This window comes from Lissotriton helveticus, chromosome 7 (assembly GCF_964261635.1).
Source record: "Lissotriton helveticus chromosome 7, aLisHel1.1, whole genome shotgun sequence".
In the NCBI taxonomy this organism is placed as follows: Eukaryota; Metazoa; Chordata; class Amphibia; order Caudata; family Salamandridae; genus Lissotriton; species Lissotriton helveticus.
The window spans coordinates 881,095,561-881,112,067 of NC_136068.1; positions in this window are offsets into that span (position 1 = coordinate 881,095,561).

A 16,507-nucleotide genomic window follows, 5' to 3' on the forward strand; every position below is an offset into this window, starting at 1 on the left:
TGAACATCTGTCTAACAGATTTCGAATTTCAGACACACTTTCTATTTTTGTTCTATCAGTGCTACATTTCTCTAACACAGAATTCAACAAACTGCAAAATCTTTGATCCGAATTGACCACAACCTCTTGTTTTACATTTTCTAGAGAAAACAAAACATTAACCACTACATTAGCATAGCAGTTGACACCAGAACTGTTTTCAAATTGAAAACCAACAAACAACATCTTCAACAAAATCCTTTTTCTTTCTGCTTATAATTTCTGGTTCATCGACTTTTCGTCTTTTTGCTACAACCTCCCTACTATTGGTCACATTTCTTCGTTTCCGGCCTACCACACGTTTCTCAAACAAAGGATATTGAGGCAAATGTGGCGCATACTCTCTTCTTAACCTATTGTATTCCTTAACACAATCTAGATCCGCACAAATGTTTGTGACATCACACTCAATCAAGTACAATCCCGATAAAGTTCTAACTCGTGACAATGCCACATATGCCATACCCTCCTTGAACACAGAACTGCCAATATTCACCAATGCACTGTCTACACTTAAACCTTGAGATTTATGGATTGTCACCGCATATGCCAAGCAAACAGGAAACTGCTTACGGCGAACATATAAGTCTTTTACAAGCAAAAACCTAGCAGAGCAACGACCAATTAGCTGTACTTCCTCAATGCCATCAAATTTAATTTTTAAAAATTCAATTCCATCTCTATTTCTGTATTTCACAAAATCAACAACATTACCCATTAATCCATTTACCAGACCTCTTTCAACATGTAAATTCCTTCTTAAAGTTATACGGCAATTTAAGCACACATTCAGAGTCTTTTCAAAACCTGCAGTTTTAGATATAGTCTTCTCTAATGAATCCAATTTTGATTTCAAATTCTCAGACAAAATAATTGTTGATCCCATATGCTCTACTATGTCAATAGCTTCCAGTTTCACAATCTCTTGATTTTCTAAATACAACATTTTGTTGTTGAAGATAGCACATTCTGCAAGAGTTGGCATCAAACATATTCCAGATTTCTTCTCAGTAATTTTCTGAAAAATATTCTCAGGCACAACGTCTTGTTCTGGATACAAATTTGACAGTAATCGTGCATGTAAAGCTTCTTTCCCATGCTCGGTCACTTTTCCGATTCTAACATCTTGTAGAATATTCTTGTAATCTTCATCCTTCGCCTGACGCATATTTTCACGCAGTTCAGCATAATTGAAGTTTAACCATATATTAACGTTGCCAATGCTCCCTAGGCACTTCCTGGTATCTTCATGCGTGAGTATTTTGAACACAGGTTGTCCTTTCACTGGTGTCAGCTGCAGAAGATCACCGAAAACAATGATGTGTTTGCCACCAAATAACACATCATACTCTGTTTTGAGAACTTCTTGCATTCTCAAATGCACAAAGGCAAGCATGACATTGGAAACCATGCTTACTTCGTCAATGATAAGAAGTTTCATTTTCTTCAAGACTCTTGAAACTTCACAACAAGCATCTCCAGATAACTTGTGGTATTGTAATTTGTTATCATGCTCCACTGGCAGCATCAGTAGATGATGCAAAGTAATACCATTAATGTTATGTGCTGCCAGTCCAGTTGGAGCGGTGACAACACAAGACAGCGATGACTCAGTCCTTTTCTGCAAATAACATGAAATTGCTTTAATGAGGAAACTTTTTCCAGTTCCCGCTTCTCCACTCACGTACAGTCGGACAGCCTTCAACGACGTACATGAGCACTCTTTCTTCTCATGACTTAATCCATGATCAATTAGGTTGGTAACTTCGTCATATATTTTCCTTTGCTCAACGTTGAGTTGTCTTTCCAAGTCTTCTAAGTTAACCGCATCCTCCTGAGCATGTGCCATGGCTCTTTCCACTTCAATCATGGCAGTGGCAGCTTCATTTTCGATAACTGGTCCTCCTAGTGGATCCTGACTCAATGAAACAGAACTCTGACTGTCATGAGAACTGTATCTAGCAATCTCGGCTGCAATCGTTGCTTCCTGCTCGATTTCCACATTCAACATTTCTAGATATTTGGGAAAAACAGGACATTCTATGGTCTCCTTGGCGGCATTGAAAGAGTCTTCGTAACAGAGGAAATCTCCAAGCAGTTCCTCTTCTGCACGCCAAGGCTTGAAAAGTTGCAAAAGTGCTAAATAGAAAAACTCTTTTTTTTCAGGAGATTCGCCACTCAATTTTCGATGGTTTACCAAGTGGCATTTTCTTTGCTTGACCAGACATCCCTCACTTCCAATTACAGCATACACTCCTTTATCAATATCTTCTTTGATGTTCCTCTTGAATATGTAATTTTGCAGAACCTCATACAGACAAACATTCTCGAGGTGACTGCTTCTATTTGGATAATATGTATCCAACATGTTGGTCTTCAAAATATCGGTACTGTTTGGCTCCTTTTCCGCCAAATACTCAAATTCCCGCACAGGTTTCAGAACTCGATTACGCGTTGCAGCAAGACCAAGACTCGCCCAAACGATACTCCTGGATTTGGCATAGAGACTTGCTGAAGACAACCGGTCAGAACATTCGTAAGCTCCGATTTCTCGATGTGACAAAATCTTCAGACTGAAACTGTACAACTTCTTACTGAGGCTCTTTTCATGCGAAATGTCCTCCCACATATCCTTCAATTCTGTCTTTTCTTTTTTGGTGATCTAAGATGTCACATACCGAGCCACAGCCATACAGTTATCAGCCACAAACTGTATATCCATGTTAGCATTCCACATGGACAAAATCATTGGGTTGTAGTCGTTGATGTACTTGGACTCTTCGTTCCTTTTCAAATTGTATGTGTTTTTAGGTGATTTCTTCATCAAATTATGTCGCAGCGAAGACATCAAACTGTTCACTCTTCCTTTAGAAATCACCGGTCGTGGAAAGGCGAAACGACATTTGGTGTAGAACTTGTCCTTGTTTCTGAATTTACGACGACAGAACTTTCCACAACGATGGCTTTGGAAGCGTAAAACTTGTTCTCTTAGGCTTTTCTCTTCCTTTGCGTTTGGAACAGCACATGTAGAATACTGTTCTATGAAACTCATTACTAAGTCTTCTGGATCTGTTCCAAATTTAGGTGCATCCTTGATCCACAGCAGCATATGTATATGAGGAGCACCTCTTACTTGGTACTCCTTTCTCTAGAAGAAATCCAACACCTCTCCAAGAGGTGGATTTTTCTTGTTCATGATGAAAGACATCATAGCTTCAAATCTATGATTGAAGTACCTGCATACATTCACTGGATCCAAAGAGCACAGTTCTCCGGGTGTCTTGAATTCGATATTTTCAATGTTTCCATTTGCCTCTCGTAGAAATTCAAGTAAGTCTTCCCAGCCATACTCGGCACAGCTGAGAGTGAGGAACCATGTGGGAGTTCCTAAGTTCCTCAGCATACATTTTAAATCACCATGACGAAGGTACCAGTACTCATTAGTACCACGCTGACACGCCATGAGATTAATCAGGTGAGAATCCAAAATACTGTCTTGCACATTGACTTTATCCATAAAGTCACTTGCCGAGATGTTTTGCATCTGTATACCACTTTTCAAGATGTGGTTCACTGCATATGACAGTCCAGACAGATCGCTTTCAAACAGGAGATGAAACAAATACGGAATGCATTGTCGAAACCTAGGATCTTCTGCATACAATCGTAAAGTCCGGTATTCAGAAGCAGGAATTTGATGAGGTCGCTCATCATATCTTTCTCCTTGACCTGTTGGAAATAGCTGTGGGAAACACCGAGCTTCCAAACTTTCCTCCCAAACACTAATGGGACTCCCTTTGGCTTGTTTTATTTGAAACAACTCAATAGCATTCCCCATGACTTCCTTGGAATGCAAAGGATGAACACTATAATGTTCATATATTTCTTCACTTTTAGAGGGTTCTACTTTCTCAATTTGACCACCACACAAATCACTATCCTCTTCTTCACTTACTTCCTCTTCTGCAACATATACATTCTTATAGTACTTATTGCTTTTTTTCAAATACAATGTTGCCTTTTTGACTTTCCTAACATCCACTAAATCTTGCCATATTTTCTTACTCTTTGTCGGAACCCCATTAACTAAGATAACCAGAGGTTCCTCTTCCACTTTTTCTGATCCAATTGTATTAATGTTTTTCTTCAAATCTAGAGGCAAATAAACAACTCTTCCCTTTAATCCTCTCTGTAAATCTGATGGAGGCAATTTCCCTGTCTTTGGCTCCATTCTAACAATAGCCTGAAAGGGATGGATACTTTGAATCAAAATAGATTCATAAGTATTTAAATCCTTCAATTCAGAAGGAATCTCAACCAATTCCAGATTATTATGAACCGCTCTAGCAGGCATACGGTTTTGATTTAATTTGTTACAACAATAAGTACACACACGTTGATCCAATCCCAAATCAAAACAATTTTCTACCATCAAGTATGTTGCGAAATCCTTCCATTCACTATTATTTTCCCTTTCACTTTTCGCATATAAATCCACTAACTTAGTCTGATTCTTATAACAAGTGCGTCGACAACACACACAAGTGAAATTAGGCCTCTCACTTGATTTCACCTGAAACGTGGCAATTTCCTTCTGAAAATTATCTGTACTGGAAACCTGTACACTATCTTCCACATTACCCTCTTCTTCTGGGTCAATTTCAACATTCTCCTCTTTACTTCCAAAGTAACAAAACTCAATTTCTTCACAAATATTCTTCACATCTATTTCAGAACCATGCAAAAGAGCAGTGCATAATTGTTTAAGCATAATTGCTGGACTCTTAGCATAATACAACATTTTAACTAATTTCCTCACTTTATTATGATGCACTGCTAGCATCCTGAAATGATGAAAAACACTCTGGCATACTCTCCTGGAAAGACAAGCCAGTGAATGACCATGCAAACCTGTCACTTCTCTCACTCTGCAAGGATCTAATTCTTGCAACAACATCATTTTCTGCTTCAAACTTTTCTTATTAAATGTCCGTACAAAATCACAAAGCAAATTGATGGAATCCTGTCGCACACTGCAAATACTACTACACTTCCAGGTGTACACAGGTCCCTTAGGACGTCTTCCTAAAACCTCATTACCTAACACCTCTTCTGCCTCTGTTGTCACAATTTTTTCTTTTTCAACTGGACAACCATCTTTCACCTCATAAGCTCGACCACTGGTGTCAACTGCATGCACCAAATCATTATCCTGGAAATAACTCTCCTCATTAAAAAATGCCTCACACCTTGAACTATGCATCCATTCTCCTGAAAAAACTTCACAAAAATTACTACGATTAACTGTTCTCTTCCATCTACTATTTCTTTTGAAATCATAAATTGCCTTGTTTAGCTTCCTAATGCTATTGATTATCAAAATAAATAACTTTCGCTTAATTTCAAATGCCTGATCAATAACTTTCTCAATTTTTTTTTCTCTTATAAAAAACCACTTTCTGCTGACCTTTCTTAATATTTTTTAACAAATTGCCAATTATCCTGTTGCGGAACATTCGTCTGCGAATGTCCCTAAACTGATTTTTCCTTCTACTACCATGCACAGAGTTATCTCCTGCTCTAGCAGTAACATTTTTGATTGGCCTTCCCTTTCCGTTTAAATTGCTTCTCTTTTTCTGTACTAAAACATTTTCTGCAGTACTACTTTTTTTTCTACAAATGTTTCTTATGAATGATTTTGTTGTCTAACCCGGAGCTTTCTTGGTGACTTGACAAGTTTTTATTGTAGAGGACTGCTGCAAGAATTTATTAAGCTGCTGTCTTTGACGTTTTGTATCCTTTCGGTTTCGTTCTTTAGATGGCATTCTCTCCTTTTGAAATGATCTGCAGTTGAATCTGTGGTAAAATATAATTAAAAATGTTATTAACCACTATTAGCAAACAGTAAATCAATAACAGTCGTCAAACATTTAACACACTACTTGTCATTTTTACATAGAATAATTTTTAGTGCATTGGCAAATTTAGTATTCACAAATAGTAGCAAAGAAATGGAATGCTTCTACATTTGACCTGTGCTGTTTTATATGTGAATCTGAACAAATGTTATGAACATATTTGACTATTTTATTAAAGACACTACACACAACCTGTTTTTGAACTTTTGTTTAATTTTAAATGAAACGGTTTACATTTTTACTTTTCATTTCCAGTAACTTTTAAAAATAAATGTTTATAGTTCCATAGGCTCAAGCAGGTCAGCTTCCCACCCTATGTCATACAATTCTGACAAATCGGCATCCTCATCATGTTCTTCATCATCCTCAGGATTTAAATCATCCTAGGGATCTACTTCCACTGACGTTTCAATGACAAGTTCAATGATAAGATCGAGATCAACTGATTGCTCATTATCACTCATGGTTGATGTTGTCGTTATCTTTAAAGAAAGAGAACAACAATGAGATGTTGCAGAGTAAGAGACAAATCTCAGAGACTATAATATTAAAATTGTTTAACAAGAGTAACATTTTGCAATTATTATTTAGCCATGTCCAGCGATGCTGAGGAGGTGAGGCCTATGTCCAAGTTTTCAGTGAACAGGACTCATCTGTTCTTAACCTTGGATAAGCCTCACCGACTCTGTTTACCCTGCTCATACTTAAATGTAAAGGGGCAGATTTATGTTAACTGGCGCATCCCCAGGGATGCACCAGTTAACGTGCACCGCTGCTCTGCCACCCATGATGTGCCGCATTTACAATGTGGAGCACCATTGAGCAAAAACAGCACAGATGCGTCATGCATCGGTGCCGCAAAAGTAGCACATTGCAGGAATCACGTCGTAAACGCGACATGTCTACTGCAATGCACAGGAGCAAGCCACACATTGCATGGTGCATCACTCCTTATGCATGTTGCAAACAGGCGTAAGGATTTGATTCAGCAATGCTATAAAGCTGACTCAGTGAAATCTTCTAAATTTCACTGTGTTAGTTTTACAGGGCTTTCATGCAAATGAATGCCCACCCTGCAACAAAACGCCTATATGAAACCTGACGCAGTTTTCATGTGGCACAGGACTTTACAGCATGACACATCTGCCTAGATGCATCAAGTTGTAAATATGTCGCAACATAGCGCATCTTTTGCGCCGTCGCTACGTCACAAAAGTGACGCACAGAGGCGCAAAAGAGGCACACGGCTATCATAAATCTGTCCCTAACATTTTAAATGATTGATTCAGGATGACGATAAGGTGTGGCCTATCCAGAGGTTTGTTTGAGGTGAGGCCTACTCAGGGTTGCAGATGAAATTTAGGCTTGTTGAAGAATACAGAGGAGATAATACATGTGCAGGCCTACCAATGAAGTGAGTCATGTCCACTGCACTCTTGAACAAAGGTCAGACCTCTTCTGTGTCCGTGAACAGGCCTAAACCTCATCTGCACAATGTGATTCGTGAAGTTAGGAAACACAGGTGATGTAATTGAAAAATGTGGAATTTCTTTTCCTCATTTCACAATCACATCACCTGTGTTTCCTTTGCTTAGGTATCTCATTGTGCAGATGGAGTCTAGCATATGAAAGAGTACACAGAAGTTGAGCACTGTATACAATAATTTTGACATTTACAGAAGATTCAGCTTCTCCATTCCCCCTACACATTCCTAAATGTTTACAGTTTAAACGAACGGTATGTTGTTGGAGATGAAGTGAGGCCTGTCTTGCAACATGGTGCATCTTTTGCATCACTGCTGCATTGGTTTCATGTGGCACAGGACTTTACAGCATGACACATCTGCCGAGATGCATCAAGTTGTAAATATGTCGCAACATAGCAAATCTTTTGCACTGCCGCTGCGTCACAAAAGTGACGCACAGCGGCGCAAAAGAGGCACACACATATCATAAATCTGTCCCTCACACTTTAAATGATTGATTCAGGATGACGATAAGGTGTGGCCTATCCAGAGGTTTGTTTGAGGTGAGGCCTACTCAGGGTTGCAGATGAAATTTAGGCTTGTTGAAGAGTACAGAGGAGATAATACATGTGCAGGCCTACCAATGAAGTGAGTCATGTCCACTTCACTCTTGAACAAAGGCCAGACCTCTTCTGTGTCCGTGGACAGGCCTAAACCTCATCTGCACAATGTCATTCGTAAAGTTAGGAAACACAGGTGATGTAATTGAAAAATGTGGAATTTCTTTTCCTCATTTCACAATCACATCACCTATGGTTCCTTTGCTTAGGTATCTCATTGTGCAGATGGGGTCTAGCATATCAAAGACTACGCAGAAGGTGAGCACTGTATGGAACATGGCTATGTGACTCAAAGAATCAAAATCTAAATTTGCCAAGCACACATGGGGGTGTATTTACAAGGACCTTCCACCACGGGGAAATGTCTTTAATTAAAATGGGAAAAATAACATCAAAGGGACTCAAATGCCTTTTAAATATACCCCAAGCAACCTATGAAACTCTAGCACTACATATCAAGAAACCTAATTGATTTCAAAAATCGTTTTTAGACACATCATCTAAATCAATTATATACCTACATTCAAGGGGAAATGACTTAAAATGCCCTAAGACACATGAAAGCGTTTTTTTAAGGCCCTTGCACAATTTTGGGTCACTTTTAACATGGCTATGTAACTCAAAGAATTAAAATCTAAATTTGCCAAGCACAGATGGGGGCATATTTACAAGGACCTTGCACCACCGGGAAAGGTCTTAAATTAAAATGGGAAAAATAACATCAGAGAGACTCAAAGGCCTTATAAATATGCCCCAAGCAACCTATGAAAGTCTAGCACTACATATCCAGAAACCTAATTGATTTCAAAAAACGTTTTTAAACACATCATCTAAATCAATTATATACCTACATTCATCGGTAAATGACTTAAAATGCCCTAAGACACATGAAAGCGTTTTTTTAAGGCCCTTGCATCATTTTTGCGTTACTTTTAACATGGCTATGTGACTCAAAGAATCAAAATCTAAATTTGCCAAGCACACATGGGGGCGTATTTACAAGGACCTTGCACCACAAGGAAATGTCTTAAAATAAAATGGGAAAAATTACATCAAATGAACTCAAAAGCCTTGTAAATATGCCCCAATCAACCTATGAAACTCTAGCAGTACATATTAAGAAACCTAATTGATTTCAAAAAACGTTTTTAAATACATCATGTAAAGCAATTATTCAACCACATTCATGGGCAAGTGAGTTAAAATGCCCTAACACACATGAAAGCGTATTTTGAAGGCCCTTGCACCATTTTTCCATCACTTTTAACATGCCTATGTAACTCAAAGAAACAAAATCTATTTGTAAAACACTTGACACAAAGCAACATTTTAAATACACAACTTTCTTAATAATTTTCTCCCTAAAGCATACTATTCTCTATATAAATTAAATGAATCTTTTCTCACCTTAGCAAATACTTTATGAGTTTCAAAACAGTCTCAGACACACACCAATGTGTCTTCAGCAGAACAAAGGGTATGCACTCCAGAGGCTGCAACCATCAATGGCACAGAAATGCTGTAATTCATCACACATATCTCTCATGTCACCCAATCAAAACTCTTCCCTCACTTTTTTCAAATCAACACCCTTCCCCCCTCTGCCCTTTCTGCCTTTTTTGCATAGCAACCACCTCCTGAAAGACCTCTCATGTTTGCAACTTCACACAAAAATGTTTCAATTGAACTCTGAACTCTCAGTACACCTGCGTATCCAGTGCAATCTTTCATAAAATGATTTTTTCTTGACCATTCAAATTACATCTTTCAAAGAACTCATCCATGCACCCTAACTTTCTGTTTCCAGCAATCAAAATCCACCAATCATTGCCACTGATTCATTAGCACAGAAACTCCACAGTTTTTTTCATTATAAACTCTTATTTTTTCAACTGCCATTTCATTGCCACACTTCATCTGACTGCAGCAGAACCTTCTCTCACCATGTTTTCTGTCTGGATTGTTGGACATCGTTATATCCACTAGGCTCAAAGGTTTGCTGATAACAGAAATTTACACAACCTCAATTTACAAAATGTGGAAATTAAGTGGATTGGCCACAGAGGATTAAAATGTCACCAATTGATACCATTGGTGAAAACCTTTTTGCATTTGCCAAAACCTGACCTGTTAATTGTGCACTGTGGAGGAAATGACTTGCGCACTTTGACTGGGGTAGGTCTGGAAATGCTTTTAAAGGACACCTTTGAGCAATTGATGGCACTATTTCCTCAAACTGCCTTGGTATATTCAAATATATGCCAAAGACAGAAATGGAAGTGGTCCAACCAATTTTGTCCACAAATTGAGAAATCGAGGAAGCATGTAAATAAGTCTGTTTCAGCTTACATGAGAGACCATGGAATGGGCTCCATCTACAACAATACCTTGCGTTACTACATGCAAGATATCTACAGAGCAGATGGAGTTCACTTCTCAGATGAGGGGAACAGAATTTTCATCCTCAATTTAAGACTGTGCATTGGTACCTACTTGTAGGTACCTACATCAGCCACAGGACCCAAAAGCTCTTTTCAGAGCTACCCTACATCTTATGACTCACAATTATTATTTTACTGTAACTTTTTTCACTAATTTTCACCAAAGTACGCTCCCCGGAGCACTACCCGGTACGCGCACCGGACGCTAACCGCGCGAAAATTTGAAAAAAAATGTTTTTTTCCGCACATATGGTCCTCCTCAGCTACCATCAGAAAACCTAGGGGGTCAGGATACGTCTACCGTGCCCCCTTCTACCCATTCTGATTATTATTTGCCCTCCATCTTGTATCTCAATTCTACCGAAACACAAAATGGAGGACTCCCGTAACGCTGCCGGTTCGCGTACCGGGGCGCGCACCGGGAAGCGCTCGCTCAAAAAAAGGTGGGAAAGTAATTCACAGAAAAACCACTGGAGACACTTTCACCAAATATAGATTAGCTCATACTACATACCAATCCCTACCATTTTCACAAATTTGATTGGAATTCCATTTAGCCATTTAGCCTGTAGACCTCTCTAAATACCCTGAGGTAAATTACTTCACAAAACACATCTGAAGTGTTGGAATTGACAACCAATTAAAATGTTACTTTCATTTTCTACTTCTTTTACCTGACATTTGATTGGTTATGTACCTGAATATATATAAAGAAAGAGAGAGAAACACAGCCAATTTGACTACCACCTCCTGAAGTAGATTTCAAGAAAATTTTCACTGAGAACTTAAACTGCTTTTTGAAAGGTAAGTTGTTATTTTGAAAACTGAAGTATATTGTGCACTTAAAGTTAATTTGGAAAACTTTTTCTGATAGTTTTATACTATCACTCTGTAATAGTTATAGATTTAGATAGACTTCTCTGTTATAGTTATGGATGGATTTAGGCTTCTCTTGTATAATTATGAATTTACTTAGGCTTCATCACATACACTTTTTTATATTTCTACTTCCAGTCTGATACCATACACTACCCAAAGATAAATTCACTGTTAAAAATCCAAACTACCTGTCTGAACTTAAACCCAACAGTGCCCTGACTCTTCTGATATAGTTATTTTTTATGCAATTTACAGCAAAAAAATGGAAGTGGAGCATGAAAATATCAATGTTTCCTTCGACATTACATCTGAGGAGATTCTATATGAAGAATGTTTAGATGAATATTTTATGGATCAGTCTTTGGATGAACAATTTATTGAATGCTTAGAAGACATAGAAACATGCATGTTTGAGGAGATTCCAGATGATGTAATGCTGGAAGTTTTATTGAACTATGAAAATTCGGACCAATAAACTTTTATTTAATAATTAAAAATTGTTTGAGACATTATTCATTTTTATATCTAATTCATGAAGTACAACCAAAATAAATAAATAAATAAAACAAAACAAAAAAAACACAACAAAAAGAACAATCAATAAACATACAATATTTCAAAATATATCATAGTCTATCATTCTTTTTTCCTTATAGTACGCTCCCCAGACCGCTTCCCGGTGCACGTACCGAGCGCTCCCCCCAAAAAACAAAACAAAAAAAAAATTCTTTTTTTTTGCCCCGCGGGGCCCTTTTAAAGCCTCCACATCAAACCTAGAGGGTCAGGGAGGATCTTCTATGCCCCCTTATGGTCATTTCCCCCTTTGTTTTGGCCTCCTCTTGTCTCTCGATCCTACCGAGAGACAAGATGGCGGCCGCTCCGGACTGTTTAGAATGTTGACAGACACCGGAGAGCCAATCAGCTTCGCTTCGCGAAGTTCCGTTACGCGTCTGGTACGCGAACCGGGGCGCTGCCCGGAGCGCGCTTACAGATATATATATTTTTTTTAACGTTAATTTCTCAAAATCCACTGGAGCACATATATTGAGACCTAGCAAAGGCACATCGGGCTACCAGTCCCTACAATGTTGCCAAGTTTCGTGAAAATCCATTCAGCCGTTCGAGCTAAAAGTGAGGCCAACCGCCCTATGGAAAATTGCATGGGAAAAACACGTTTTGGGACCCCCCTTTTTTCTCTGCCCCCCTTGACGAAACTCCCCCAAATTTCAGGGGCTGCTCAGAAACACAATGTGCCATTTTCCTGAAAATGTCAGCCAATTCCGTCCACAAACGCCAAAGTTATTAGACATAGAATTTTCAAAAATCCCATAGAGAAAAAATCCTAACGATATATACCTACTGGCGACGGCCAGTAGGTAATATATATATATATACACACATATATATATTTATACACACACACACACGGGTCCACGCAATTTCTTCCCAGACCAAGGACCCTTGGAAGGTGGTGCGTACGCCGACGAAGACCTCGGCCACTTAATCCAACAAAGTTTGTCCCACCAGGGGAATACACGCACTCTCAGGACAAATGCACATGACACTGGAAATGATGCTCAGGTAATTTACTGGCTTCCACACAATGCGTTTTAGCTGATCTGCAGCCTTTATTACACGTTGCATGGAACCAATTTCTTGTATCACTGCTAACCAATAGGAAAGCTATTGTTATTGAGTGGCGAATCAATAGGATCAGAAGTCGGGGGCTCCAAGTCCTTCCCTCTCTCTTGGTTGTTGCAATTTGAGGAAACTAACACGCCGCCAACTAGTGCCAAAATTAAGGTCTACTAATATGGAATCCAAAGTCTTAAAAACAGATCAATGGATAGTTTCTGGTAAATTCACAAAAAAATTAAGTATTCTAGGCAACGTCACCTTTTTGGAGAGAGCCGTCACTGAGAGGGGCAATGTGATACAGAACTGCACCTGTGTATGCAGTGCTGAGATGACATTAAGAAAATTCCCACCAAGTAAGCTCATGTTCTATCTGCAGACCTGAATCCCTAGATATGTAAATATGTAGTGTGCCACCAGTATGTTCTGGTTGCCTAGGGAGACTGAGTCCAGGCACAAACATTTACGGAAAGAGAAGGCATGTGATTTAGTGTGGTTGACCTGAAAGCCTGACAGGGCACCAAATGTGTGAAGTATGTTAGACTGGTGTGAGATCCCCTCTGTAGTCTCAAACATAGATAACCATGTTGTCCAAGTATAAAGAGACTGCAGGTGATTGGGGCCCTTGTGGAATGCACAAGTCTGAGTTTTGGTGCCAGGGGCTCTATCGCCCTAATTTGTAACACAAGATATTGGCAATAATTCGGATATATGGGTACCTGGTTTAGCCCTAACCGTAAGGTCAGCATAGAGGAACCTGATCCATTTAATGAAAGTGGGAAGGATTTTGAATCTTTGCAATACTGTGAACATATATTCTCAGTCTGTCAAGTCAAAAGCCTACTGAAGGTCCAGTGACAGACAACCAGCATTGTGGACAGTATCATGAGCTGATTCCATTACTTGATAGAGGTGCCTGATATTCAAAGAGGTACTCCGTTGTGAGACAAAGCTGCATTGGTCAATGTGAACTAGGTCACGATGCAAAGGGAGTATCCTTTGGGCCAAAACTTCAATAAGAATGTTATATTCTGAGTTTAAAAGGGAAACTAGTCTGGAGTACTGTTGGGCTTAGTCAGGGAGGAGACCAAGGCCTGGTTAGTGGATGAGAGTAATGCACCCATTTCAAAGGATGTATTATCCACTTTCTCCAGGCGCTGAGATAAGTGAGCAATGTAGGCAGAATACAATTCGATGGGCAGCTCATCCATGACTGGTGTTTTATTGTGTGACATGTAGCTTGCCTTAATTTATCCTGTTACAGGGGGGCCTGCAGTGATTCACGTGATGCTGGTGTGATCTGTAGATGCCCCAAATTATCCGGAAAGCAACTCTCTCTGCAGGGGATAGAGTGGACCTGACTCTGTATAATTCTCATGATAGTAGCAGAAGCCCTCATTAATCTCCATGTGTGTGGTACAGTGTATTTGAGATGGTGTTGTGATGGATAAAATCAGAGTGGGGGACAGTGTTAGTTGTATCATGTGGGCCAGTAGTGTCCTGGCCCTGTCACCCTCAGAGTGGATCCTCTGAATGTAGTATTTATGATCTAACAGTATCAATTGATTCAAAAATTCTATGTGTTTTATTCTAAGGTCCTACAGGTCACTTAAATGTGTAGAGTCTCATATTCTCTCCTGTTTAAGGGGTCCTAGCTGTGTTCCTGTATGTTGTAGATCACGAAGGATGGAGAGGCGAGTGGTCGTCACCATGACTATGGACACCCCCTTATCACCACCTTAAATGCCTCCCATTCTAAGAGTGCATGGACGCCGTGACCTCATTGTCAGTAAAGTAGGTATCTATTGTAGTGACCAGGGTATCGCTGAAGATCATATCCTCTAGTAGTATTGCCAGCATATGCCATGTCGAAATAGATGTCTGTGGCCGTGTCCCATGTCCAGTGCATTGTGGTCTGGCAGGGTTTTTCCCAAGTTGGTTGCATCAGAGAACTTCTCCACCATATGGGAGGAGCAAAGGATATAATATAGGAGGGAGTGTAGGCCATCGGGAGAGAGAAAAATGAGTATTCGTGAATGCCCCTACTATTATCACTCAAGTATCAACTTGATACCCAACTAGAAAGAGCCTTAGCCTGTTTAGTGGATCCTGTATTCTGCAGTAGGGCGGGCAGTCCAGGTCAACAGATGGAACTGCATTAAAGTCACCACCAATCAGCTAGGGTAGTGGACATATGGCATAGAAATACATGGTGTGTGAATTTGAAACATACATGCTGCCCAGAACTATTGTAACCCCATCTAAGGACCAACACAAAAAGGCATAGAAACCTGTTAAAGTCAATTTTAGTTATATGTGCTCTGAAATGGGACCCCAGGCCTCAGCCAAATAGCAGCCCTACGGGAACCCTGAATATAGATTGGAAAATAATTGACCCCTCAATTTGCTATGCTGTTTGACGGCCTACAGGGTGGAGAAGGTGAAGCTGTGCTAGGTCCATGTATTGTTTATGAATAGACCCCATGCCCCTAACGTTACAAGTCAGCAACTTGTATTGTTGTAAAACAGTTGGCACAATAATCTCACACAAGCAGCTCGACTGGTGGGGGCATTAACATGTAGATATGTGTTTGGCAGACATAGGAATCAACGTGGTGTGGAATGGAACAATTCCTAAATAACAGGTCAGATGAAAAACATATGTTCAACCATCACAGAAGCAATAAACAAACTGTTATAACAAAACAACACATTGTGCAAATGCTGGAGGGTGTGGTTGACAACAGCACTGTGTCAGGCAGTCAAGTGTCAAATGTAGTGCATACCAGTGTTCCGCTCAGCTGCCATGGGAACAGTAAAGAACAATAACAGTAGAAAAATCATCAAGTGCTTAATACCATGAAAGGGAGTTTGAGATATGATGGGGATGTGCAATGCACACAATTCAAAGATGGTATTCTGAAGATGTATGTAACCAATGGATAATGTTACACATAGTATCAGCAACCTCAAAACAAGGAATAGAGCTTGTGGCACAGTAATCATGTCCCAATCTGTACTCGTCACAATGGGAAGAGGGGGAAGGGGAAAGGGGGGAAGTAAGGACATGTGGGAAAGATGTTACGGATCAAATCATTGTATCAACAGTTTGTGGCGTTGCAGTTGGAAAAAGAGCCATGCTCACATCTGAGTCTGAGTCAGATTCCACGCTGGTGGAAGACCTGGAGGTGTGCCAGTAAAGGTGTGGTTCAAATGATAACTAGGGGTGGGCAGTGAACTCCACTCAACCGGCAGAGTTAATGGAGTTTTGCCATTCCACGCTCCGCTTGGGACATGGAGTTCGGTAAAATGAATTCCACTTTACTCCTAAGAGCCTCAGGACTAAAGTGGACCTCTTCCACAACCAGTAGTGCAGCAGGAGGCACGTTTGCACAGTGGTCGAGAAAGGGTGTGTGTCGTCTGATGACCTCTCAGCAGGGTCTTATTGGACGTAACAGATGGGGTATTTTTGTTTTTGGTCATGAAATGAACTGTGGATCCACACAGGT